Source organism: Euprymna scolopes, chromosome 18 (genome assembly GCF_053919585.1).
Source record: "Euprymna scolopes isolate OS-2025 chromosome 18, ASM5391958v1, whole genome shotgun sequence".
Lineage (NCBI taxonomy): Eukaryota > Metazoa > Mollusca > Cephalopoda > Sepiida > Sepiolidae > Euprymna > Euprymna scolopes.
Genome location: NC_136499.1, coordinates 17,699,435 through 17,725,313, shown reverse-complemented (window position 1 = coordinate 17,725,313; position 25,879 = coordinate 17,699,435). Strand labels below are relative to the sequence as shown.

The 25,879-nt window shown below is 34.6% G+C and overlaps 1 protein-coding gene across 1 annotated transcript in view; it reads right to left on the bottom strand.

The window, feature by feature from the left end:
* The window catches only part of LOC145297508 (ras GTPase-activating protein 3-like), a 471,570-nt gene that overhangs the window by 232,408 nt on the left and 213,283 nt on the right, over positions 1-25,879 (bottom strand). The window lies entirely within an intron of this gene.

Genomic DNA, 25,879 nt, shown 5'->3' with positions numbered 1-25,879 from the left:
ATATATGCCCTGTTATATCAAACATTAAGCTTATGATTTAAAAAAGTATTGTTTATATATATAAAAAAAAAAATATATATATATATATATATATATATATTCACAAAAGCGTACATTAACCCCCCCCCCTCACACACACACACACACAATCGGCAAAATGAGAAGGAATACCAGTGCATATTGGTTACATGAATTTATAAAAACATCATTTTGGACAACTTGCATAATTTGTCCAAAATAGTGTTGTTATAAGATTTTGTTAAAGTTAACCATCTGATGATTATGTGACTAAAGATGCAGCAATAACATAATTTTGCAGACTTGTCAATTTCAATAGAAAACATTATAATGGATACCTTTTGAAAAGTAATAAATGACCAACTGAGAAAACTTGGAAAATTATTGTATTACACTATATATACTCTGGAATTCAATAAACAGACATTCATTGAGCTTAGATTTGTTTTTCACAATTTATATAAAGATTTATTTTCAGAAAAAAAATTATGAGAAAGATTTTTTTTTGAATTCATTACAATTGGTATATACAAAGCGAGTACATTTCAAGTGAATAATTAACCTATGTGTGTGTGTTATGGAAATCACTCCAGACAAGGCTTGAAGACACTTATGTGAAGAGCTAACAAAAACAAAAGAATTATTGCAAAGACATGAGATGCCTCTTAACCTTCGTCTAGAAATGACCAAGATCAAAAGTAGAAAGAAAACAGTGAGCAGAAAGAGTTCCACATGTGTTTCTGTGGTGTTTGGAAAGAAGCTATTGAAATAGAAAGCTGTATTGCTGTGAGATATCAGAACAGTTAATTGATGAAGATCGCTAGACCAACGCATCAAACGAGCTGAAACAAAGGAAGCATTGAATAGATCAGACAATTCTGAAGAACACATGCGATAATAGTATTTATAGAAAAGACTGAGACTAGCAACATGTCAGATAGAAGACGCAGGGTCAATCAAATTATATATCCGCTTTTTGCACCTTATCAAGCACACTCAGATGCATGTACACAGACACAAAGATATATATAAGCATTCATTATAACTTAGATAGAAAGATCAAATAAGAGAGAGAGAGAGAGAGAGAGAGAGAGAGAGAGAGAGAGAGAGAGAGAGAGAGAGAGAGAGAGAAGGAAGTGGTGTGTAACACATTAACTTATATGGTTTAATTCTATAAAGAAAGATGTATGCATTTTGAAAGAGCTAGTAAGTTGTTAATTTAAACAATTGACTCCGACAAGGCTTTATAGTTTAGTTTACAGTACATTTCACTCACATCAAGCAGGGCTCTACAGACAAATTTATCTTTAGTTAACTTTTGACAACTAAATATTGGAAGATTGTTAGTGAGTGAAAAAAAAACAATCGTCAAAAGATAAGCGTTTTATTATTTCTAATAGCCACTTTGAAAAATCACTCACAAACGGGACTGTTTTATTTGCAAAGTAATGCCCCGTCAAGAAAGAAGAGTGATGGATTCATAACTTTTCCTTAAAATATTAGTAAAAGTGATTTTTAAATACTAATAAAACTTGAACACTAAATGTCAAGTTCGCAGTGCGCATTAATAACGATAATGCACCACTTCCACAACTCAAATTTTGATGCCTCTGTTCAGTCTCGAAAGACGAAAGATACCACCCCCCTGTAGAGGCAGCAGCACGTGTAATTGTGAGGCAAGGGTCGCACAATCTTCAACCAAGCCTCTCCTGAATCGGCACTGCTCGAGTCCAGTGGCAATGAGAAGTCAAGGACGATTGGAAACAATGTCGAGATAGGCGAAGAGCACATACAGCACCTAGAAGTCCCAAATGGTCACCCACTTAATACTGACCAGATTTAACGTTGCTTAACTTCAGTGATCCAGCAGGAACCAGTGTGTCAACGTGATCATGCCATATACAATTCAAATAGTGTCGCTATTATCACTGTTTTCATAAATTTTATGTTAAATTGGCTTTATATTTTATGTATTGATCATTCATATTTACTTATTCTAAATTACTTTGTAAAACATTTTCCATTAGATCAGACCAGGCCGTCTGAAGATACTGGCTCCCTGGCCTAATATGTATCGAACATTAATGTTATTGTTTTTCTTTCCTTTCTTTTGCAAAAAACTCAATCATGGTATGCAAAACAATTTTCCTCCTCAAAACAACCAAACGCTACGAATAAACATTTGAAGAGGTAAAAAAAATTTGATACATTAAAACTTTTACCAAAATGTCTGGATACAGCATTAAACAACCCCAAAAGGGTTGATATGCCGGAAAACAAAATAAGCAAACCTGGATTAGATGTGTTGAACTAATTATCAAAAGAGATAGAGTAAACATTTTTCTGATTTTATTTGTCATTGATTTAAATAAACTTTTATGCTAATGTGGCAATGTGTCTATGTAATGAGGTCGAAGCAATCAATAAGTTTGGATTTGAGAAAAATAACCAGTTGTGTGATGATACAAGTTTCCTGCAATAAGTTTCCAGACTTTTTTGTACAGGCATTTAAAATCGCCATAGACTCTTAAAAAGTCAGTATGTTATTGCTATACATCTTACGAGATGACTGACCAACGTTTATGATTTCAGGTTCAAATGAACAGCTACAGCAGGAATTGGAATACACCCTAATAAAACCTAATTGTCACAGCTGGTAAATGCAATCTGGACATAAGGACACTTTAGAAGAACGATATGCAATAAAATACTTTTTTAAGCTTGAAAAAAAAAAAAAAATGCCACAAAAACATGGATCAAACATCAGCTTTTTAGTGGCATAAGAGATTCAAGAGGTGTGGGAGGAGTAAGGAAGCCAGAACTCCAGAGTTGATTGACCAAATAAACTGCTAGCTAGTATGGCATGTATAAATTCTTATAGGTGGAGAATCTTTTAGGTCAAATCGAACTTTTAGAAGCTTTAAAAATTTCAGGAGCCTAATCCAAATACCAGAATTGACATAACTATTTGTCAATACGAACTTACTTCCCTATAATTTAAAAAAAAATATATATATATATATATATATTTTGGGGAGAAAAAAAAAACACAGCATAGCTCAAAAATGAAGCAAACCAAACCAAACTGAAAATACCTACCGGGCAACACAGAGTCAGAATAGCTAGTAGAAGGTAAAGTTCCTTAGCTGTTTAACAAATGTCATGCTCCAAAAGCAACAAAAATGTCATGTCTTGGTCAACAGGGATTCCAGTAACAGAAAAGAATGGTTAAAATGACCATGATGATTTTTTTTTTTTTTTTTTTTTTACATTTTCACCCCAAACAAGGCACATTGCCACTTTGGTGTAGGGTGCTACTATCAGGGGCAACAACTACTGGGGTACTATGTTGGGATCTGGGCAGCAAGATGTTGGTTCACGTTACACTTGAACTTCTGCATGTCAGTACAGTTGGGGAAGCAGGGACCTGGAATGGAATTCCAAAGTCTAGCGGTTCTGGGGAAGAAACTACTGGAGTAGAAAGATCTTTTACATCTAGGGATCTCTACTGTGTGGGGGTGGGATTTAGCTGCCTGTCGGGTTTGTCGAGGGTGTCTACGTCGTGGCGGCACAAGTGTCTGCAGTTCGCCAGAGCATTCGCCATTAAAATACTTGTAGAACAGACAGAGGGATGCAACGTTTCGTCGATGGGACAGAGGCTGAAGCTTAGATGCCAGTTCAGGGCCTATCAGATTGGCGACTCTCTTTTGAACCTTGTCTAAGAGCGAGAGACTAGTAGCAGATGCACCAGTCCAATTGTGACAGCAATACTCCATACATGGGCGAATGGTGGCCTTATAGAGGTACAGGATACTTTTGGGTGTTAGTAGTTTTCTAGCACGGTAGAGAGGGCCTACCTTCTTCGCAGCGGCCCTGGCAATGCTTTCAATGTTATTGGTCCAACTCATGTTTCCTGTGAACGTTAGTCCAAGCAGTTTGAAAGATGTACTCTCAGATAAAGAGTCACTGGCCATTGCTATTGGTGGCAGAGAAGATTTCTTATAATTATTGAAGGCAACCAGTTTAGTCTTGGCCGCATTGAATGTGACCATCCATTTTTGTCCCCATTCCACTACAGATTGGAGATCATCCTCTAGTGTTTTTGCCATTTCTTTATATATGTGTTCATTTGTTTTCCTGTCATACCTGTTATAGAGTGTGGTGTCATCAGCATATATACTCATCTCAGAGGCAATTTTGTCGGGGAGTTCATTAATGAATATTAGGAACAATAGGGGTCCAAGGACTCCCGCATTTATATCATATTGTTTAGATGTACGACCGTCGAGGACAACTTGGATTTTTCTCTTATCTAAGAAGGATTTAATTATGTTAAGTATTCTACCAGTGATACCATATGATATAATTTTCCTGAAGAGACCCTCATGCCATACCCTGTCAAAAGCCTTAGATATATCTAGAGCTACCGCTCTGCCCTCCTTCGCTTTGTCCAGTGAATGGTATATACGTTCAGAGATTACAGTGAGGATGTCTGCTGTGCAACGGGCTTGTCTAAATCCATATTGTTTGTCAGTCAGATGTTTAGCATCTGTAAAGTGACGGACTAGAGCATGTTAATTATGGTCTCTAATATTTTGGCGAAAAGTGGGAGGAGGCTAATGGGACGATAATTTGATGGATTAGTTCTTTCGCCAGAATTCTTGAATACTGGTACCACAGAAGCAGTTTTCCAACAGCCCGGAAAGCAAGATTCATTAAGGCATTTGTTGTAGAGTTTCGAGTGAAATGGAGCTACTTCGGCTGAGCACATTTTTAATAGCACAGCTGGGATTAGATCGGGTTCACATGCTTTTGAAGTGTCAAGGTTTTTTATGATAGCATGCACCTGAGCAGGGGTGATTTTTAGATCGTCTAGCGTGGCGTCTGTCCACAAAGTAAAGTCAAGCAGGGGGTGGCTGGAAGGATCCAGTGTGGAGTTTTAGGCAAACTGACTGGCAAGCATATTAGCCTTGTTGGTTGCTGAGCAAACAACCTAGTGATTGTTGGTTAGTAGGGGAATTCTTGATTGCCCATTATTTACTACACTGTTGTAGATTTTTCAGAAGTCACAAGTGATGATGATGAGAAAACAAAATAAAAAGAAATTCCCCCATGGGTCGAAAGCAACCACAGCGGTCTATGGCTAGCGACACAAGTCTGGGAATCATAACCCTCCTTTCAAAGGTCATTTCACAGCTGAGTCGTTGCTCCCCCCTCCCCGTGTTACTCTCTCATTCCAAATTCTGACTATTAATAACATCCTGATAATAAGGTGCTATTTACTGCACCGACCCATCAACATGTGTAACATCGGATGGGGAGGGGGCGTGTATTTTTAAGTGGGGGAGGAGGTGTACGGTGTATTTCCGTTAAATATATCCCATCCTTAAGTGCCTTTTCTACTGGCACATCCTGAAAATGTATTAAATAATTAGAAGGAAAAAAAAAAAGACTTCAAAACTATAATTACTACACACACATACAAACACCATAATACAAGCTCTCTTACAACTACTATTCTTGTTTTTTTTTTGGGGGGGGGGGATATAGGGGGTTAATTCAATTTTCTACCCCCTACTTTTATTTTTGATTATATATATAAGTATAAATTATTTAAACAAACATTTCTGGCTACATATGTGCATACATGTTTCAGGTAGATGGGTTGAAGCTTTGCCAAGCCAAAACATTCAACATAAAATTAATGTTGACTCAAGAAAATCAGATTTGAAAGCAAAAGATGTCATGTGACTAGAATTTTGTCAGACACTCAAGAAAAACAAAGCTGGAATTTTATTTTTACACTTTTGATTAAAATGTTGCATATACAAGTTATAATTTAAATACTTACGCCTAATATATTTGTATCGACATGTTTTCAATTTATTACTTAAAAGTCTCAAGTAATCCTATATGCATGCATGTATGAAGGCTGCAGCTCACTTTAGAATTGCTATCGCCTGATATTTTTTTTTATTAAACATATCTTAGTTCTTGTTACAAATGTCAAATACTACATCTAAATACTACTAAAATCTATATTTTCAATTTTTACTCCTTAGCAGCCCTTTTTCCGGATGAAAACAAATTAAAAAGTTTTCCACATGTCTGAATACTCTATATGCAAATTTCAAGTCTGTAGAGCAAAAAAAATCGTTGAGTATATAGGCTGAGAAGTGTCCTCACACACATTTTCACTTTTATAGATATACTAGCAGGCTGCCTGGCATTGCCTGGTCGTAAGAAATGCATAAATATTATATTTTAATTAATGCAGATTTCTTATTTATTATAAACAGAAATACTATGAGTATTAAAATGTAACGTTAATTTTTCTTTCTTTCTTTTTTTTTTTTTTAAAGAATATGAAGTAAAAAAAAAAAATAAAAATAAAACCCGGAAAGAAACAGACATGTACATGCAAGTATGTTTTTTTCTAAACAATTCACTTCTTGTAAGTAAAAAAAAAAAAAAAATAATAATACTCGAGCTGAGATCGAAACTAAAACCCAAAGATAGCGAGTCAAGTACAATAACCATTAGACCATCTGGATAGGATTTTGAATGTTTTCAAACCTATGTATCCTTAACATAACGAAGCTGTCATGCTTCATGAGCGCACATGCACAGTCGTGAAGCAGTTGACAAACAGGTAAAAATCCGACGACCGCCACGTGACAATTTGTCCATTTTGACCCTTTAGCAACCCTTTTTCGGGATGAAAACCAATTAAAGTTTTCCACATGTCTGAATATGCTATATAACAAATTTCAATTTTGTAGATCAAAAATTCGTTGAGTATATAGGTTGTGAAGTATCCTCACACACACACACACACACACACACTTATATTAGCAGGCCGCCCAGCATTGCCCGGTACGAACCGTAATGTTAAATTGCTTAAAAAAATGAAAAATAAAAATGCTGAGACATAGAAAAAGTGAACTATTTTATTTAAGTTAAAAATAAAATGCAAACCGAGATCGAAACTGAAATCTACAATAAGTCAAGTATGATAACCATTAGGTTACTTATTCTTAGCATAATGTGAACGATTCATGAATGCGCAGCCGTGAAACAGTTAGCAAACAGCTAAAAATCTGATTACTCCTACGTACCAATTTTAGTAGCCCCTTTTTCCTCAGATGAAACCCGATTTTAAAGTTTTCGACATGTCTGAATACTCTATAAACCAAATTAAGTCTGTAAGTGAAAAATTTGTTGAGTATATAGGTTGAGAAGTGTCCTCACACACACACATTCTTCTCACTTTCTCTCTCTCTCTCTCTCTATATATATATATATATATAGAGAGAGAGAGAGAGAGAGAGAGAGAGAAATAAAGAGGGAGAGAGAGATACAGATAGATATTTTCAACATTTTCTAAATAAACAGTAAAAGAGTGATATTTTTGATTTGTTGAAACAAAAAATAGTCAACAAGTGTAAATGAAGTAAAAATCAATACCCCCCCCCCAAAAAAAAAAGAAAGAATTTTGTATGAAGAGAAATAACAAATATTGACCAATAAGGAAAATATTAAGGAAAGTCGCCGATATATAAGAGTGACATTAATTAATGGTCACCAATACGGCTGTCTTGCAGTTATTAAGTTGGAGAGTTGAAGATGGTTGTAGACTAGGAAATCAAGTTGGCGTGTTGAATATTCATGATATTTTTTGGATCATCCCAAATCAAGTTAAAAGAGCAGAACTAATTTTTTTGTTTTCTTGTTACAAACTGTGACTTTGGGATTAGACAACCCGACGGGTGGGAACTTTTATGTATCAGCTTTCTTTTTCTCTATATGTGAATCTGCAAATTAGAGAGTAAAAAAAAATCAGTCGGCACATCTCCAGAGGCCAATTATGACATTGATATCCTTTCAACACTTCGCTCAGCACAGCAAGGGAGTCATTACGTTGAGGTGTTTTGATTCTCATAATTCAATCTCAAACCAACCGTAATTATAGTAAGGTTGAAGAAAATATAAAGAGTGAAACAAAGCATGCAAGTTATATAAACATTTTTTTTTTAATTTTTTTATTTGTAAGGCAAACCAATTTTAAAAACACTTATTTTCAGTTATTGCTACAAGTGTAGAAAATAAAATGTATAGATCTATCTAAAAATAAAATAAGAAAAAAGATGATCCTGTAAATTGTCGATTTAAAAAAAAAAAAAAAAAAGAATGTTTATGGCTTTGTTTTTATTTATTTACGCATGTGCAGAATTTTTTAAACCAGAAGTCGTAAACTGGAAGCGGATGGATGGTTTTAACGCCCAAGCAAGACATACTAGACTACCCGTGAGTCAGTATATGTTATAGCTAGCTATGGAATAATGAATATATTAATTATGCCAAAAATATGCTTGATCACCACTATAAGAAATTATATTGCTTCATATCCGGAAAACTATTTAATTTAAATGCGATATCCGTTTTCAGCATACCCGAAAATCCCCAAAAGCCGTCATTTAAAAGGAAAATATTAAGCTGGAAACCAAGTAAAAATTTACCAAATAAAGTGTTTATTATTTAAAAAAAAAGAAAAAAAAAAAAGGTCCTGTTATATTGTTCATTTATGAAAAAGAAATTCTGCTTATTTATAACTTCTTAAATACTGATATTTTTGTTTACATAGTAACATAACGATGATTAGTTCAGCCTGGTTTTGCTCGAGCCCTATGTACTGTTCATAACTTTATGTGCATATATATATATATATATATATATATATATTAAAAAGTTTGACACATGTCCAGGTAACCTACATCTAAAATTTCAAGTGTTTAGACCCAAAATTGGCGGAAGAGTTTGGTAGAATCTGCAAATGCAAACTCTTTCAACTTTGACCTCTTGGCAGCCAAATTTTCATCCAAAAACTGATTAAAAAGCTTGCTGCATGTCTGAATAACCATTATGTAAAATTTCAAATGTTTAGACCCAAAATTTGTTGAATAGTTTGTTAAAGACCGTAAAGGTGAAATCTTGAACTTTGCCCCTTGGCAGCCAAATTTTCGGCCAAAAACTGATTAAAAAGCTTGCCCTATGTCTGAATACACTTTATGTAAAATTTCAAATGTTCAAACCAATAATAGGCTGAGTAATTTGGTAAAGAACGCAAATGTCAAATTTTTTTAACTTTGACTCCAATTTTGACCCCATAACATTTGTTTTGGGTTCAAAAGCAAAATTTCTGGCTGAAAACCGATCAAAAAGATTTTCTCAAATCCCAATACCTCTTATGTCAAATCTCTAGTCTGTAGACTGAAAATTGACAGAGTAATTTGGTAGGGAAATGTACACACACACAGACAGTTTCACTCTTATAGTGATACTAGCTATTCAGCCCAGTATTGCCCGGGTGTTCGGAGGTGTATGTTGAGCAAAAAAAAATAGTGGTAGTAGGAAGGCAGGCTCGAACCCGTACCGCAAAGGAGGAAAAGAACGGTAAAAACCCTGACATCTTTGTTGCTACGACCAGCGCCAAACTGGAAGTGACGTAGGTTTTAATTAAGACTAGACAATCGAAAGGAGAGGATGACTTTCGAAAATATCAGCGAAAAAAAAAACAAAAAAAAAACGACCCCCCCCCCCCCCGTAGAAAAGTGCCCAGTTGAAGTTTTTAGTCAATTTTTCGGTATTTGTCATTTGAAAGGTCGAGCTTCAAAACAATACCGATCTTGTAAAAATCCGTCGCCTCTGTCGAAAGTTTTAGGCAGACACGTACATACATTTATATATTGGTAACTAAACTTTTCGATCCAAACTGATTAAAAAGCTTGCCCTATCTCTGAATACCTTTTATGTAAAATTTCAAATGTTTAGATCAAAAATTGGCAGAGGAGTTTGGTAGAGTTCTCAAAGGTTCTCATTGAACTTTGACCCCTTAACAGCCAAATTTCTGGTTGAAAACGTATTACAAAGATTGTCCAAATCTCAATACCCTGTATATCAAATTTCGAGTCTGTAGACTGAAAATTGACAGAGTTATTGTGTAGGGAAATGTAGACAGACAGACACACACACTTTCACAGATATATAGATAGGGATTGAAAGTATTTTGCAACTCAATCTCCAATCTTGCCTGATTTTTTTTTTTTTTTTTTTTTGTAAAGCAAACCAATTTTAAAAACACTTATTTTCAGTTTTATTTATTTATATTGTTAGGAGTGTAAAAAAATAAAATGTATAAATCTATTTAAAAATAAATAAGAAAAAAGATGATCCTGTAAATTGTCGATTTAGAAAAAAAAAAAAATGTTTATGACTTTGTTTTTATTTATTTATGCATGTGCAGAATTTTTGAAACCGGAAGTTATAAACTGGAAGCGGATGGACGGTTTCAACGCTCAAGCAAAACGATTTGAGTTTTATATTATATATATATATATATATATATATATAAATATATATAAGTGAGAATGTGTGTGTGTATATAGGAGGACACTTCTTTACCTATATACTAAACGAATTTTAACTCTACAGGCTTGAAATTTGGTATATAAAGCAATCAGTTTTCAACTGGAAAAAAGGGCTGCCAAGTGGTCCAAATTTAAAAAAAAAAAATCGGTATGTGCAGGTCATCAGATTTTATTTGTTTGTCAACTGTTTCACAACTGCGGATGCGTGAGTTGTTCACATTATGTTAAGAATAAGTAGGTTTGAAAAGACTTTTTAAAGATCATGTCAAACTGGCCAATAGTTATCGTACTTGACTAACAGTCTTTAGGTTTTGGTTTCAATTTCAGCTTGAGTATATATATATTTTTTTTTACTTACAAAAAGTGGACTGTTTAGAAGAAAACATAATGCAGGGAGGAACGATAAAATTGTCGTCCTAGAAAACACGACATGATTCACTTTCCGGTTGATGAAAACCAGTTTTCTTTTTTTTGTTGCAATCCATCTGATAGTTGGCCGGTTGTATACAATTCCAAGAGCGATAATAGCCTTATATCATGTCTGAAAGTAACAATGTTCAACGAGCGAGATCAGAGATGTGCCGCTGTACAACTCATGCTCCCTACCAATCCAAGTTATGACAACAGAACCATTGCGAACCCCCCTCTAAATGCAAATCCAGACACTTCAACGCCTGTTCTGGTCTTTGGTGAGATTTCAAGTGATGGCCACATCATGCAACCTCAAATCTTCGAAGTCGGCTTGAAAAATAAGCACCAAAGTGTACCTGGATGTGCTGAAGATTGTTATGATCCCCTGGTGCAATCAGGTGGTCGCTAGCAGACTCTGGGTGTAGCAGCAAGACTCTGCGCTGACACGCAAATTCAAAGAGACCCAGGCTTGACTTCAGAAGGAGTGTTACAACTTTAGTACCCTTCTCTCACTGCCCCCCCCTCTCCTCCTTCCCTGACCTGAACCTGCTGGACTACTGCATTTTGTCATACGTTGAGAACATCACCAAAATGATTTCCCACAACACCAAAGCCAGCCTGATTGCTACAATCCACTGAGTATTCGCCGAGCTCCTATTGGCGCTTATGGGAAAGGCATTCTCCAAGTTCCGGACCCATATCAAGGTGGTGATTGAGGCTGAAGGCATTGAATAGATGTCATCCCTACTTACATAATCAAATTACTTGAATTGATTTTTTCAAACTAAAAGTTTTAAAATGAAGCTGTAGTGTTGTTTTCTTTAGGGCAACACTTCTATCGTTCCATGCTGCAGAGGTCTCAGTTTCTTTCTGTTTCACTTCATTTTTTTAGTTAAGGAATTTAACGTTAGGTTTAATACCAGGCAACGCTATGGACATCTACTATATATACATATATTACTAGCATGCCAATTGGCGCTGCCCGGTTGTAAAATACACTTAAATATGATATTTTAATTTATACAGATTTCATATTTATTGTTATAGAACTGATTCTCTTTTGATTATTATATTGTACCTAATATATAGTAATGGTTTCAAAAGTAAAAAAAAAAAAATGACTTTGATGCTATCAGCTGAAATCAAAACCAAAATATTTACGGCGCCAGCATTATTCGTTAAAAGGACAGATGGATATCAAAACAAAATATGTGATATTTCTTCAAAACTTCTGACCTTGATAGAGGGGAGACTAACACTTGCTACTGATCTGAAATAACAGCAAGGCGAGATTAGATTCCAAATATTCCTCATATGTTATATTTCCCCTCTTTTGCAAATAAGGTACGATTATGAATATCTCCAGTATCAAATAATCCTTATACGCTGTGAAATTTACTTTATGTATGAAAACCAAAGAGGGGAGATATAATATATGAGAACTATTTGGAATCAAGTCCCCATTTGCTGTTATTTCAGATCATTTCAAACAATAGCAACAAGTTTTAGTCTCACCTCCATGAAAGCCAGAGGTTTTGGGGAAATATCGGATATTTTGTAATTCATATGCAAAACTAGGAAAACAAATGACTGTGATAAAAACATTTTATGGCTGTAAAAAAGTACCAAAAATAGGCTCTGGATGATGGATGGACCCCTTAATGTGTGACTTTTAGGGCAAATGTCACATAGTTCATTACACAATTCAGGTCATTAACTTTCTAACGAGCCTTCATTTATTAACTTTGATCAATAGTCGCTGAGATTTGGAACTTATAAAATTGCCAAAAAAGTAGTATATCTATGGATATATCTATACTGGTAGTCAAATTGAATATTGAAATGCTCATATTTTTGGTTCTATGGGATGAAACTACATGAAAATGTGCAGGCTTTTTGAAGATTATATTAGGTTGGTGCAAAAATAATGGTTTTTGATGTTCAACTATGTATATAAAAACGACATTACTATTCTATGGTTAAAATTTTATGACAAGCAATAAAAAAGAACCCATATTTTCAAACAAATAAAATATGCCCAAATTTACCTACATTGTCCTGCAGGCCAGCTTCAGTTTTTCTGCTTCGGTTGTCTCCCCTGTGGCCTTGTGGCACATACACACAATAATCTAACATGAAATAAAAAAAAAAAGGAAACACTTTTTTTTTTTCCATTTATATTTGCGTTTCCGTTCTGTGCAGATTCAGAGTTCAACAAGATCTGATGTTACATCAGCCAAAACGTTGTGCAAATAACACTCAAGACGAGAACAATAGTCCAAATAATCCAAATGACAGCTATAGCTTTGAAAAATATCCTGTGCCAGGTGTAAGTTGGTGATGGTAGTGATAGTAATTTTCACAAAGGACTTCCATCCCCTCTTTGTGCTATTTTGCATAAAACTAAATATAGTATACATTACACACCCTTATGCCTAGTAGATGCGTTTCAAAAAAATCATAATGATCGGTTTAATCAGTTTAAGAGTGAATACTGTACATACAAAAGCAACAACATATGCACATATGTATCTTCCTATAAAGAAAGTTGTAATGCGAGGGTTAAACAGCAAGTTTTATTTGAACATAATTTATTGAAAGAAAGAAAAAAAAAAAAAAAAAAAAAAAAAAACAGACATCTTCTATGGATTCACATATTTTATAAAATAGTTCACACTGACATGTATTCCTCCTTTTAGGATTAAGTATGTCTAGAAGAAATTGTGCCAAATTCATATGGATGGATTTGAGCTGTCAACCCATCTCCATTTTAAATAATGAATCAAACAATTAAAGTAAAAAGTTAACAATGCCTCCGTTCAGTCTCTAAAGAAAAAGGATACCCCTCTAGGGGCAGCTGTGCATGTAATTATGAGGCAAGAGTTGCCACACCTCTCCTGAATTGGCATTGTTTGAGTCCAGTGGTAAGTAGAAGTCCAGGACGACTGGAAACAATGCCGAGATAAGTGGAGAGCACAAACAGCACCTGGAAGTCCCAAAGAGCTACCCATTTACTACTGACCAGGTTCAACGTTGCTTAACTTTGGTGATCCACCGGGAACTAGTGTCAGTGTGATTATGCCATAAATAAAAAGTTAACATTTCATCTGAAACACAAGAAAGACTATCGTTAAACTTATTACAGGAGATTACAGTTGCTTGAGTTAGCTGGGGGGTCACAAAGAGAAGGAACTACCATAAAAACTGCATGTATGATTGCTAGTTGCTTTTCCTTGGCTTGTCATGAGGATATTATATCTCAGAATGACATTGAAGAAAAATAATTTAAAAGAAAGATTTAAAGGAAGATTGATATTCATGAGTTGTTAAGGATTCAGTTAGTGATATGGATTCAGATTCAACTCAACATACCTTAATTAAAACAATTTTTCAGAATTAATTATTATAACAAAACAAAAATCAGTATTTATCGCATTCAAGCTGTCACCTCCATTGCTTTCAGTCAAACAAAAGTGAAATGCTTTTAAATTCTAGACGTGTTCATCTAATTTGCATTGAAAAGAATTAATATCCACTAGCAAATTATTATATATTAGTGATGGGACGATTCCAATATTTTCCCAGATTCCGATACAATTACCGATTCCATACTATATTCCAGATTACAATTCTTTATAAATCTCTAAATATTTAACTATAAAATGGTTATTTTGTACCGATCACCGTAAAACACATTAAATATACATGTATTTTCTGAAACACACTTGTATGGCGGGGTGATCTATAGATTTTAGTCTTACTGGAAGTTTAAAATCAATAAATATTTATTATTTTATTATTACTACCAGCGGTGGAAGATTTATATAAAAAAAAAAAAAAATCAAATAAGAAAGAGATAATTAAATTAATCGTTTTTGGCATGAGAATATAGACACAAATTTTTCCAATTCCGATACCCCCCAAAAGTTCTGATTTTTTCAATTCCCGGTTAATCGTCCCAACTATTAGTGATTGTTGACTAGCTTTGTTGTTATTGTGGCCACACTTGAAAATATCGTTGACACTGACAGTTGAGACAAATTACCTCTGGGCTGGGAGGAAGGGTTACTTTTCCTTCAAAAGTTTATTATGCCAACCAAACCACCAAATCAACATAATGAAAACATTCAATTAGCAGCAAGAAAAAGATAGTTAAAGGTGATGGTGACTGACTTTGACAATACATCTTAGGACTCTCCTTCTCCTGGACTTTCTCACCAAACAGTAATGGGACGATTCCAATATTTTTCCCCAATTCCAATACAATTACCGATTCCGTACTAAATTCCCAATTCCGATTCTTTATAAATCGCTAAATACTTAACCATAAAGTTATTTTTCATGATTACTGTAAAAATACATTTTAAATGTGCATATATTTTCTCAAACATAAAAATATATTTTTGGAAAATAATCTATCGATTTTAGTTTTACCAATAGTTTAAAATCAATAAATATTTGTTATTTTATCATTACTATCAGCAGTGGAAGAATTTTCTTTAAATAAAATCAAATAAAAAGACAATAAAAAGAATCTTTTTTTTTGGGGGGGGGGGGGTCAGAAAATAGGCACTAATTTTTCAGATTCTGATATCTCCCAAAAGTTCCAATTTTTCGAGTTCCCGATTCTGATTAATCGTCCCAACACTAATAAATATATATATATTCAAGCACGTCCTATTCAACACAACAGTTATTCTTTTTTTTCCGATTTTTCTGGATATCTTTTCCATTCGCCGTTATTCAGCCATATTCTTCTCAAGCGCTTTCTATCGGTGCATCGGATTATCATCAGGAGCGATTGTTATTTTCTTTTTCTCTTTTCCTTTGAGGCTTGGTATATTTCCTTATCAAAAAACTACCACTCCTTTTTAACTGGATCTCATTTAACACCGGGATAGATATACTAACCGTATTTAATAACTAACAAGAAACTAAAAAAAAAAAAAAAAAAAAAAAAACTATAAAATAAGAAAATCGAAATTAAAAATAAAAATAATTCGCCCCTAACCATCCTACACCCACCTTTATAAAAAAAAAAAAAAAAAAATATATATATAAATACACCAAACCTCAAAGGAAAAAAAAAAAAAAAAAAAGAAAATAACAACAACAATCAGATGCATCGACAGAAAACGCTTGAGAAGAATATGGTTGAACAACAACTTTTGGGCACCATTTTATACAACATGCCAGCTGAAATAAAGACCGCTCGGCGAATGGGAAAGATCAGAAAAATCAGAAAAAAGAATAACTGTCGTGTTCAATCAGACATGCTTAAATAATGACTTGCTGCCAAAATATACTAATATATTTTTTATCTGTTTTATATAAGCACTCAAAGAAGGTTGAAGGTTACAGCGGCCGAAACATAGTGAAAATAACACTCAAGATGAGAACAATAGTCTGAAGAATTCTAATAATATGAAAATAGTCTGGATTTTGAATAAAGCCATAAATTTATTTCAATAGCATGTGAGAATTTAATTCTTCCATCTACCCTGCTTTCTCTTTCTTTTCTTCTAACCCACCCCTCTATGCAAGTAGTTGTGGACTGCTACTGATAGTACGTGACTGTTTCTTTGTTGATGATTGGTCAAGTGATTTTTCCTCACCGATTTAAGCGAAAATGGAAGTGAAAAAGGTAGTTGCTGCCTAGGCCTTTGGGAGTGAAAGGTCATTGTTTAAAAATGTCGGACCTGGATGTAGTAACCCATCGTGGTTAGACATCAGGAGGCTCTAGATGAAGGTCCTATTTCGTCAGTTAAATTTTCGTCTAGGTGACAAAAATGAAGAGAAAAATGACGGCTGAGTTCAGACAGAAAAGTCTTAAAAAATCAAGTCTTGTCTAGAGGAATGAAAAAAGTGACGGCGCAAACAATAATTTGCTTGTTCCTTATGAAATATTCAAAGTGAAAAGGAAAGTGTATAATTTTCAATCTACTTGTATTTTCTCTACCGCTCTCCCTCAACCCAGAACTGTACTCTAATAAACAAAGTCTATGACAGCATAGATACAGCACTCTCCCTGGATACTAATGCACAAGTACATGTATTTGATGACTTCAATGTCCACCACAGTAACTGGCTTGGATTCTCTACTTACAGACATAGCTGGTAGCACAACACATAGCTTCTCTATATTTCATTCCCTATCACAGACAGTTACATTTCTGACATTTCCTAGACCAACAAGATCAACATGCCTCACTTCTAGGTCTATTTCTGACCACAGTTCCCGATGATTGTATAACGAATGCTGATCCTACTGTGATAATGGTAGAAATCGCCCGTAATTCTTGACCCAAAACTGAAGACCCACTGCGACCCACAATGAAGTATTACAAAAAGGCCGACTAGGAAGCCATCAGGGATCTCAGAGATGTTCCATGGGGAAATATCTTTTCACTGCCAGCTAAACAGTGCGCAAATGAGACCACTGAATGGGTCAAAACTGCAATTGAAGCACATGTTCCCACACAGAAATTCTATAGCAAACCCCAATGGTTTACTTCTACTTGTGCAGCTGCCATTGCTCAAAGGCAGCATGCGTACCGTAGATTAAACCGACATAAGTCCACTTCAAACAGACAGAAGTATATAGAAAGTTAGAAGCCATTGTAAGAGAGAAACAGTGACAGCTAAGACAGAATACAAAGAAACCACTAAAAAACGCATCGAAGCACAAAAACTAGGAACTCGTGACTTCTGGAAAATCTACAACAGTATAGTAAATAATGGGCAGTCAACAATTCCCCCACTATCAAACAATCATGAGGTTGTTTGCATGGCAACCGAGAAGGCTAACCTGCTTGCCAGTCAGTTTGCCTAAAACTCCATCTCTGACTTTCCTTTGCGGACAGACACCACACTAGATGATTTGAAAATCACCTCTTCTCAGGTATATGGTATCATAAAAAACCTAGACACCTCAAAAGTATGTGAACCCAACCTCATCCCAGCTGTGCTATTAAAAAATGCTCTGCAGTTGCTCCAGTTCTCTCCAAACTTTACAACAAATGCCTTAACGAATCTTGCTTTCCTGACTGCTGGAAAACCGCTTCTGTGGTACCAGTTTTCAAGAATTCTGGCGAAAGAACTAACCCATTAAATTATCGCCCCATTAGTCTTCTCCCGCTTTTCGCCAAAATATGCGAGTCCTTAATTAATCAAGCTCTTGTCCAGCACCTTACAGCTGCTAAACTCCTGACCGGCAATCAATATGGATTTAGGCAAGCCCGTTCCACAGTAGATATCCTAACTGTAATCTCTGAACATATATACCATTCACTGGACAAAAGAGGAGAGGGTAGAGTGCTAGCCCTCGATATATTTAAGGCTTTTGATAGGGTATGGCACGATGGTCTTCTAAGGAAAATTAGATCATATGGTATTACTGGAAGAATACATAATGTAATTTATTCCTTGTTAAGAGAAAAATCCAGGTTGTCCTCGACGGTCATACATATAAACAATATGATGTAAATGCAGGAGTACCTCAGGGGTCTATCATTGGACCCTTTGTTATTCTTCATATTCATAAATGACCTGCCTGATAAAATTGTTTCTGAGATGAGTATATTTGCTGATGACACCACTCTCTATAACAGGCATGAGGGGAAAACAAATGAACACATATCTAAGGAAATAGCAGAAACACAAGAGGATGATCTCCAATCTGTAGTGGAATGGGGACAAAAATGGATGGTCAAACTCAATGCTGCCAAGACTAAGCTTGTTTCCTTCAATAATTCCAAAAAACCTTCTCTACCACCAATAACAATGGCCAAGAACACATTACCTGAAAGTACTTCCTTTAAACTCCTCGGCCTAACGTTTACAGGGAACATGAACTGGAATAGATACATTGAAAGCATTGTCAAGGCTGCTGCGAAGAAGGTGGGCTCTCTCTACCGTGCTAGAAAACTACTTACATCTAAAAGTATTCTGTACCTCTATAAGGCTGCCATTGCCACATTTGGGTTGGTGCATCTGCTATTTGTCTCTCACTCCTTGACAGAGTTCAAAAGAGAGTCACCAACCTGATAGGTCCTGAACTGTCATCTAGGCTTCAGCCTCTGTCCCATCAACGAAATGCTGAATCCCTCTGCCTGTTCTATAAGTACTTTAATGGGGAATGCTCTGACGAACTACAAGCACTTATGCCCCTTTGACATGAATACCCCCGACAAACCTGACAAGCAGCTAAATCTCACCCCTTCTCAATAGAGATCTCTGGGTGTAAGAAAGCCTTCTACTCCAATAGTCTCTTCCCCAGAACTGTTAGACTTTAGAACTCCCTTCTACTTTCCAAACTGTAATGACATGCAGAAGTTCAAGTGTAATGTGAACAGACATCTTGCTACTCATCTCCCTTCATAATACCCCTGCAACTTATGTGCCCGATAGTAGCCCCCTACTTTAAAGTGGCATTGTGCCTTGTTTGGGGTGACAACTAAATAAAAAAAAAAAAAGAAAATAAAAGAAATGGTGCAGCAAGAAGAACCTTCTCTAATAAGAAAAAAAGTTTTCGTTCGACTAAGCTGTCGAAGCTACATCAGGTCAAGTAATGTTCCCCCCCCCCAAGTAAAAGCCGACAAATATGAGTAAAAGAAAGTTGAAGATGCAGATTTATTCGATAAAAAAAGAAAATCCGAGACATTTTTTTTTTTTTTAATTTTATGCTATCTCAAGCAGGAATGACAATTCTTCTCTCTAAAAAAACGCTGTATAAATTATCCTTGCTTCTAAAAAACTATTCTTACCTCAAAGCTTAATCTTTTGTTATCTTTTAATTCTATTTTTCTCTCTCCTGAACTGTTACTAGAACATGTAAGGTTCGCCAAAAGGGTCATTTTTTGGCAGTCAAAATAGTCTTTTATACGGTTAAAAGGTGAACTTCAGACTTTATTATTTTCCCCCTCTTTCAATTTATTTTTCCCTCTTTAAATAAAAGTTTATAATTATTTCAAGTGGTTTTTACTTCCTCTTCTTTCTCCTTGTCTTACTTGTAAATGGTTATATATAATTGGTTTTTACAGGTTCTAGTATTTAAATACGTCTAATTTGGCTGTTACTAAGTTAAATTCTGACAAGTATGGCTGCAAAAACTGATTATTAATTGAAGACAAACTCTCGTCAACAAGGGAGATAAACCAGTCTTGACAACAAATGTTCTTCAGAAATTTAAACTTCATCAGAGAACTGTTCTTCAAATAAAGATTATTTGCGACATTGCATTTGTGATGAAAACTTTTGATCAATGTTTTCTTCAGCCATTCCAGTTAAGTAAACATTACAAAGGTCACGTAGATACACAAGGGTTTAACAGTGAAACGGTCGCATTTGTGAGTAATTTTTCCAAGTGGCGACTAGAAATAAAACGCTTATCTTTTGGCGATTGTGTTTTTTTCACCAACAATTTTCCAACGCTCATTACTAAGTGAAAAATGTGTTTTCAATCCCCCCTTAAAAACAAACAAACAAAAAAAAAACAGTTAAATTATTTAAACAATAAAAATTTAATAAAACAATATACTCTTTAAAAAAACTCTGGAGAAATTCAAATGTTTATACCGTCAAGTCTAAACATACAATTTGGTGCATATCAAGAATTACACTAATTAAAAAAGAAATACAGTAAAATCTTTATGATGTGTAGTCGTCACGGAACGAAAATTTCATATTCCAAAAATCATATAGGTCTGACTAGTAACTTTTCTATTTGGCTAGTAAATGAAAATATTTAGTTGTCAAATGTCAATAAAGGATAAATTTGTCGATAGAGCCAGGATACACCATGTATAGTTGCTGATAAATGAAAATGTCAGTTGAAAAATTATTACGAAAACCGTGGATGGCCATAAAACAATGCTGAGTCATCATAGAGCCTCCAAAATTGCCTGTGCCGATTTTGTATGTCGATAAAAGCTGTTTATTATCAAGTTTTAAATAATAAAATATATATTTTTTTAAATGAATAAAAAGACATCAGACCTTGGAAAAGTAAAATAAATAGCTTTAAAATTTTAAATTACAATAACCAGATTTCTTTGCTCATAAATAAATTATTTAATTTAACAAAAAAAAAAAAAAAAAAAATGAGTAAAACATAAAATCATTCAAAACATGTGAGCCTGACACAAAACTCCCTAACCCTTAAATAAATAAAAATTGCTACTCAACTCAAATAATGTTTTTATTATTAAATCTTATCCATTTGATATGCGTATGCCCCTCCCCAAACCGAGAACCCAAAGCAATTAACTATTACCAGATGTTCTAATATCTAATAGTTGGCAGACATCTTTAAAAGGCACACGATTCTGAAGCAGGAACCACTCAGCTTCTAAAAGAATTCTAATCGCACACACAGGTCATTCTTGACGAGATGAGATTGAAATTTGATTGCCTTTGTGTAACTATTCCATTTCCATTTCTTATTTTATTAGAATAGAGCTCTACAGAAACTATCAAGCATTATTGGCTAAAATGCTATATATTTAGTCAATACCGTTTTATATTGTATTTAGTATAAGATGTCGACATGAAAATAAGTAACATTTGTTTTAAAAGACATTTATTAGACATAATGATTTTCTATTGTAGCCAAAATGGCCGAATTATATAGCAACAGTGACAAATCATTTGAATAAATGAATTATAAAATTTTTGCTGTGATTATTCCTGTCAGAAGTAAAAAGCTTGCAATATGAAACATCTATAATATAAACGACAGTTGTCTGTATGTATATTTCGATGTACGGTTAAAACTAAAAAAATAGCAAACAAACACCCACAAAGGTGGTAGATATTTTTTTTTTTATCGCAATCGCCCTAGATGAATATTTCAAAATTTGAAATATTCATTCTTTGATGCTTAACTGTAAAAGGGTGGGGGTGAGGGTAGGACGACACTAAAGTACAGTATAAAGGGAATAACTGTTTACTTCTTGGGGGAAAATTGCCTCCCTTGTCTCAGTTCGAGACTTTAAATTCTTGTAACTTCTTACAAAATTAATGATCAAAAGTTGGGAGGTGGGTGGTGGTGGTGGGAAGCAGAGTGACTTTTAAAAATGGAGGAATGAACATCTTTTCCGTCCGTTTTCCACTATAATATTTGGAAGAGTAACCTTATGTGTTTTGTTTTATCTGTCCTTACGCTTGTTTGTCTTCACGATAAATGCGTATAACCAAACAACCATGAATAATTATCTTTATTGTTCCTAATTTTCCATGTGCTACACACACACACACACACACACACACACACACACACACACACTGGACAATTTCCGCTAAGATGTTTTGTTAAGTCAATGATAATGCACCCAACTATATAATAGGTTTGGTTTTCCAGCCAGATCATGAACTAACTAAAGGGAAGTTACTGTTTTTTTTTTGGTTTGTTTGTTAGTTTTTTTTTTTTTTAAATCAAGCGGTTAATTCGCTTATTTATGCTGATTGTTTCCTTGAGGAATCTATAAAAATGAGTTGTCTGTGTGTATGTCCACAGAGAGGAATAGACTTGGTGGAGAAGAGAGTGGAAAGTAGAGAGAGAAAATGAGGGAAGAGAAAGAGAGACAGAAGTTTTAATCGAAATACATTACATTTTTGCCGCGAGCAACGCCGGTAGCCCTGCTAGTTACATAATGACAACATCAATTGTTAGTATTTGTCAATTTTTAATGGAAATCACTCCAGCTAAATCATGAAGCCACTTAATGTAAGGAGCTAAGAAAAACAAAATTTGATTATTTGAAAAGACAGGACATGCCTCTTGACCATAATCTTGAAAAGACCAAGGTTAAAAGTAGTGGGAAAACAGCCAGCTGGAAGAGAGTTCCACAAGCCGGTAACTCTTGGAAAGAAGAGACTTGAATAATAAAATATATTACAATGAAGTATCAGAATTGCGAATTGAAGACGACCACTAGACCAACGAGTCAAAATAAAAGAAGGGAATAGACTAGACAATTCTGAAGAACACATAAAATATATTATATTCATAGGAAAGACTGAGACTAGTAACATCACGTCTGTGAGAAAGGAGTTGCAAAGAAGATAGGGTGGAGTCGAATTGGAGATACGTTTCTGTATGTTATCAAGAACCCTCAAATAGGACAGAAATTCACCAGCCCAAACATAACAATATTAGCGTAGTGGATTACACGGTACCTTTACCATATAAAGTCACCAAGTACTTATATATATTATTCCTCAATTGGAATTTATTTTGAGATGAGCATTATATGTTAATTCTATTTTTATTATTTCGGACTATTAGTCTCATCTTTATTAGTTGTTGAACCAATAAAAAGATAAAAAAAAAAAAAATAAATAAATAAATAAAAAAAAAACAACAACAACTAATAAAGATGAGACTAATAGTCCGAAATAATAAAAATAGAATTAATCACCAAGTACTTGTCACAAACTGTCACATACGCAATCAAATTTAGTTTTTTTTTTTTCTTTTATATTGCATTTTAATCCCAAACAAGACACAGTGCCACTTTAATGTAGGGGGTTTACTCTCTGGGACATAATTTGCAGGAATACTATGTAGGGAGTTAAGCAGCAAGATATCTGTTTATATTACACTTGAACTTCTGCATGTCAGTACAGTAAGAGAAGCAGGAACCCAGAAGGAAATTCCAAAGTCTAGCAGTCCTAGGGAAGAAACTATTAGAGTAGAAGGCTTCCTGACATTTGTTGATCTCTACTGTGTGCGGGTGGGATTTTGCTGCTTGTTAGGGGGCATTTACGTTGAGGGCGTACAAAGGATTGTAGTTCGTCAGAGCATCTACCATTAAAATACTTGTAAAACAGGCAGAGAGGTGCGGCATTTTGTCCATTGGTGTAACTGCATTGAACAATTGTTCCATCTCATTAACCCTTATCCTCTAGTGGCTCTTGGCCTTGAGAAGTGATGACGAACAATCTATGAAACTGCCCCCCCCCCCGTCCTTTTTGTGGTTGATAGTTTTCTTCCAACAAAATCAATATTGGATTCTGGTTTGTTAGTTTTGCTTGTGGATGGTTGCAACATGTTAAGAATATAATTTAATTATTCAAATCTTACTAAAAATGAGTTTATGTAAGGTTAAAAATAAGACCCATGGCGTAACAGATAAAGTACTAGGTGAAATTCAGATGTAAGTGACACTCTTCTGGAGCTTGAAGGTTCAATCCTCAGTGCAAGCAATGCTAAAAATATAATTGTGAATTCCTTAACACTTCTACCCAGTCACTGCTGATCGAATGAGAGCATGCTATTACGGCATAATCACGTTAGATCACCGAAGTTAAGCAATGTTGAGCCTGGTCAGTACCAGATGGGTGGCCAATTTGGGAATTCCAGGTGCTGTATGTAGGAGGACACTGACACCTCCCTTCAAAAAGTTGCAAAAAAAAAAAAAACCTAACGTCGTCATCTCCCCTAACGGGGATATACATGCAACTGGGGACCGCCTGTGAATTTCCTCCTTTGGAGGAAGTCAGTTAAACCTGCATAGTGTTAGTGCCGTTTCTATTTTTTCCATGCTACTACTGTGGATTAAATAAAGGATTCTGTTTGAAATTCTGTACAGATTGCCGAGTTGAAGTAAAAGATTCCACAGTTCAACAAGATAGACCCAAATAAAGTCAAAGGTTACATTGGTCGAAAAGTTGTGCGAGTAACACTCAAGACGAAAACAGTAGTCTGGAAAAATACAAATAAATGTTTGCAAAAAAAAATGTTCTCGATAAAAAAAAAATTAAGTGGTGGCTGCCTTTTTATAAAAATTCTTTAATTTTATTTGTTTGTTTATAAGGGGAGGAGGTATTATAAATAGGGTTATGACAACAGCATATTCTCTTCATTGTTTTGACTCTCGAGTATATATCTGACATAGACTCAGTTAATCAACCGAGAACCACATCACTCTAAATAAAAACATAAAATATTAACGGATATATACTCGAGAGTCAAGACAACGAAAAGAATATTCTGTTGTCACAGCCCTAATTACAAAATATCGAATTTTTCTAAATATTATTTCGATTTTGTTCATTAAAAAATAAACTAACAAAAAAAGAAATGTTGAATTGACAGAAACTTGAAATATAGTCTCCATTTTAAAAAATTAAAATCTATAAATAATGTATGGTACAAGGCATAGCTCGAGTTTCATTAATATCATTTCAAAACAACTTTTTAAATTAAAAAGAAATGCATAAGTCATGCAGAAATGGGGGGGGGACAAAAGCTCAAAATGTAAGGGAAAGAATTCATATTTTTATCTGTTCAATTAGAATAGGAATCATCTCCCATATACTTTATTATTTTTTGTTTTAAGATGATCGTGTAAGACTGGAGCGAATTACACTAGTGTACAGAATATTCCACAAAACTATCAAATAAACTCTGGTAATTTGTGCACTTATGTTACCATGCTGACATAATAACGTTATTATTTAGAAAGCCATTCTTAACATCGGGAAGGGGGGGTGTTTTGTAATTATTCTGTACTTGCACCTAAAACTTGAAAATATTATTTAAAAAATAGCATGGTAACACAAGTGCATAAGCACCGAAATTACTAGTCAGAATCAAACATGGATTTGTCACCGGGATTTTTTTTTTTTCAAGTCTAACATGGAAAATCCGACAAGCTATATAATGCATAAATTTATTCCAAATGGAAGATGAATATTTCTTAGGTCAGAAAAGGGCCTTTTAAAATGGTAGGGGGTCAGCATCGAGCATTTGGGTTACTGTCCATACCTACACCATTAGGAAGCAGACAAATGACGAACGTTATAGAAAAGTGTGTAGCACACAAAAATAAACAATTATACATGCGGTTCGTTGCTCGAGATGATTTTCATAAGTGCCGCAGTAAATGTAACTTGAACATTTCCACTTCATTTCATCTCACATGACTAATAACTTCACATGGATCATTTAACCCTTTATGACCTGGTTGAACTAATTCGTTTAGTCGTAAATAAATGAATACAATGACATAAATAAAGTG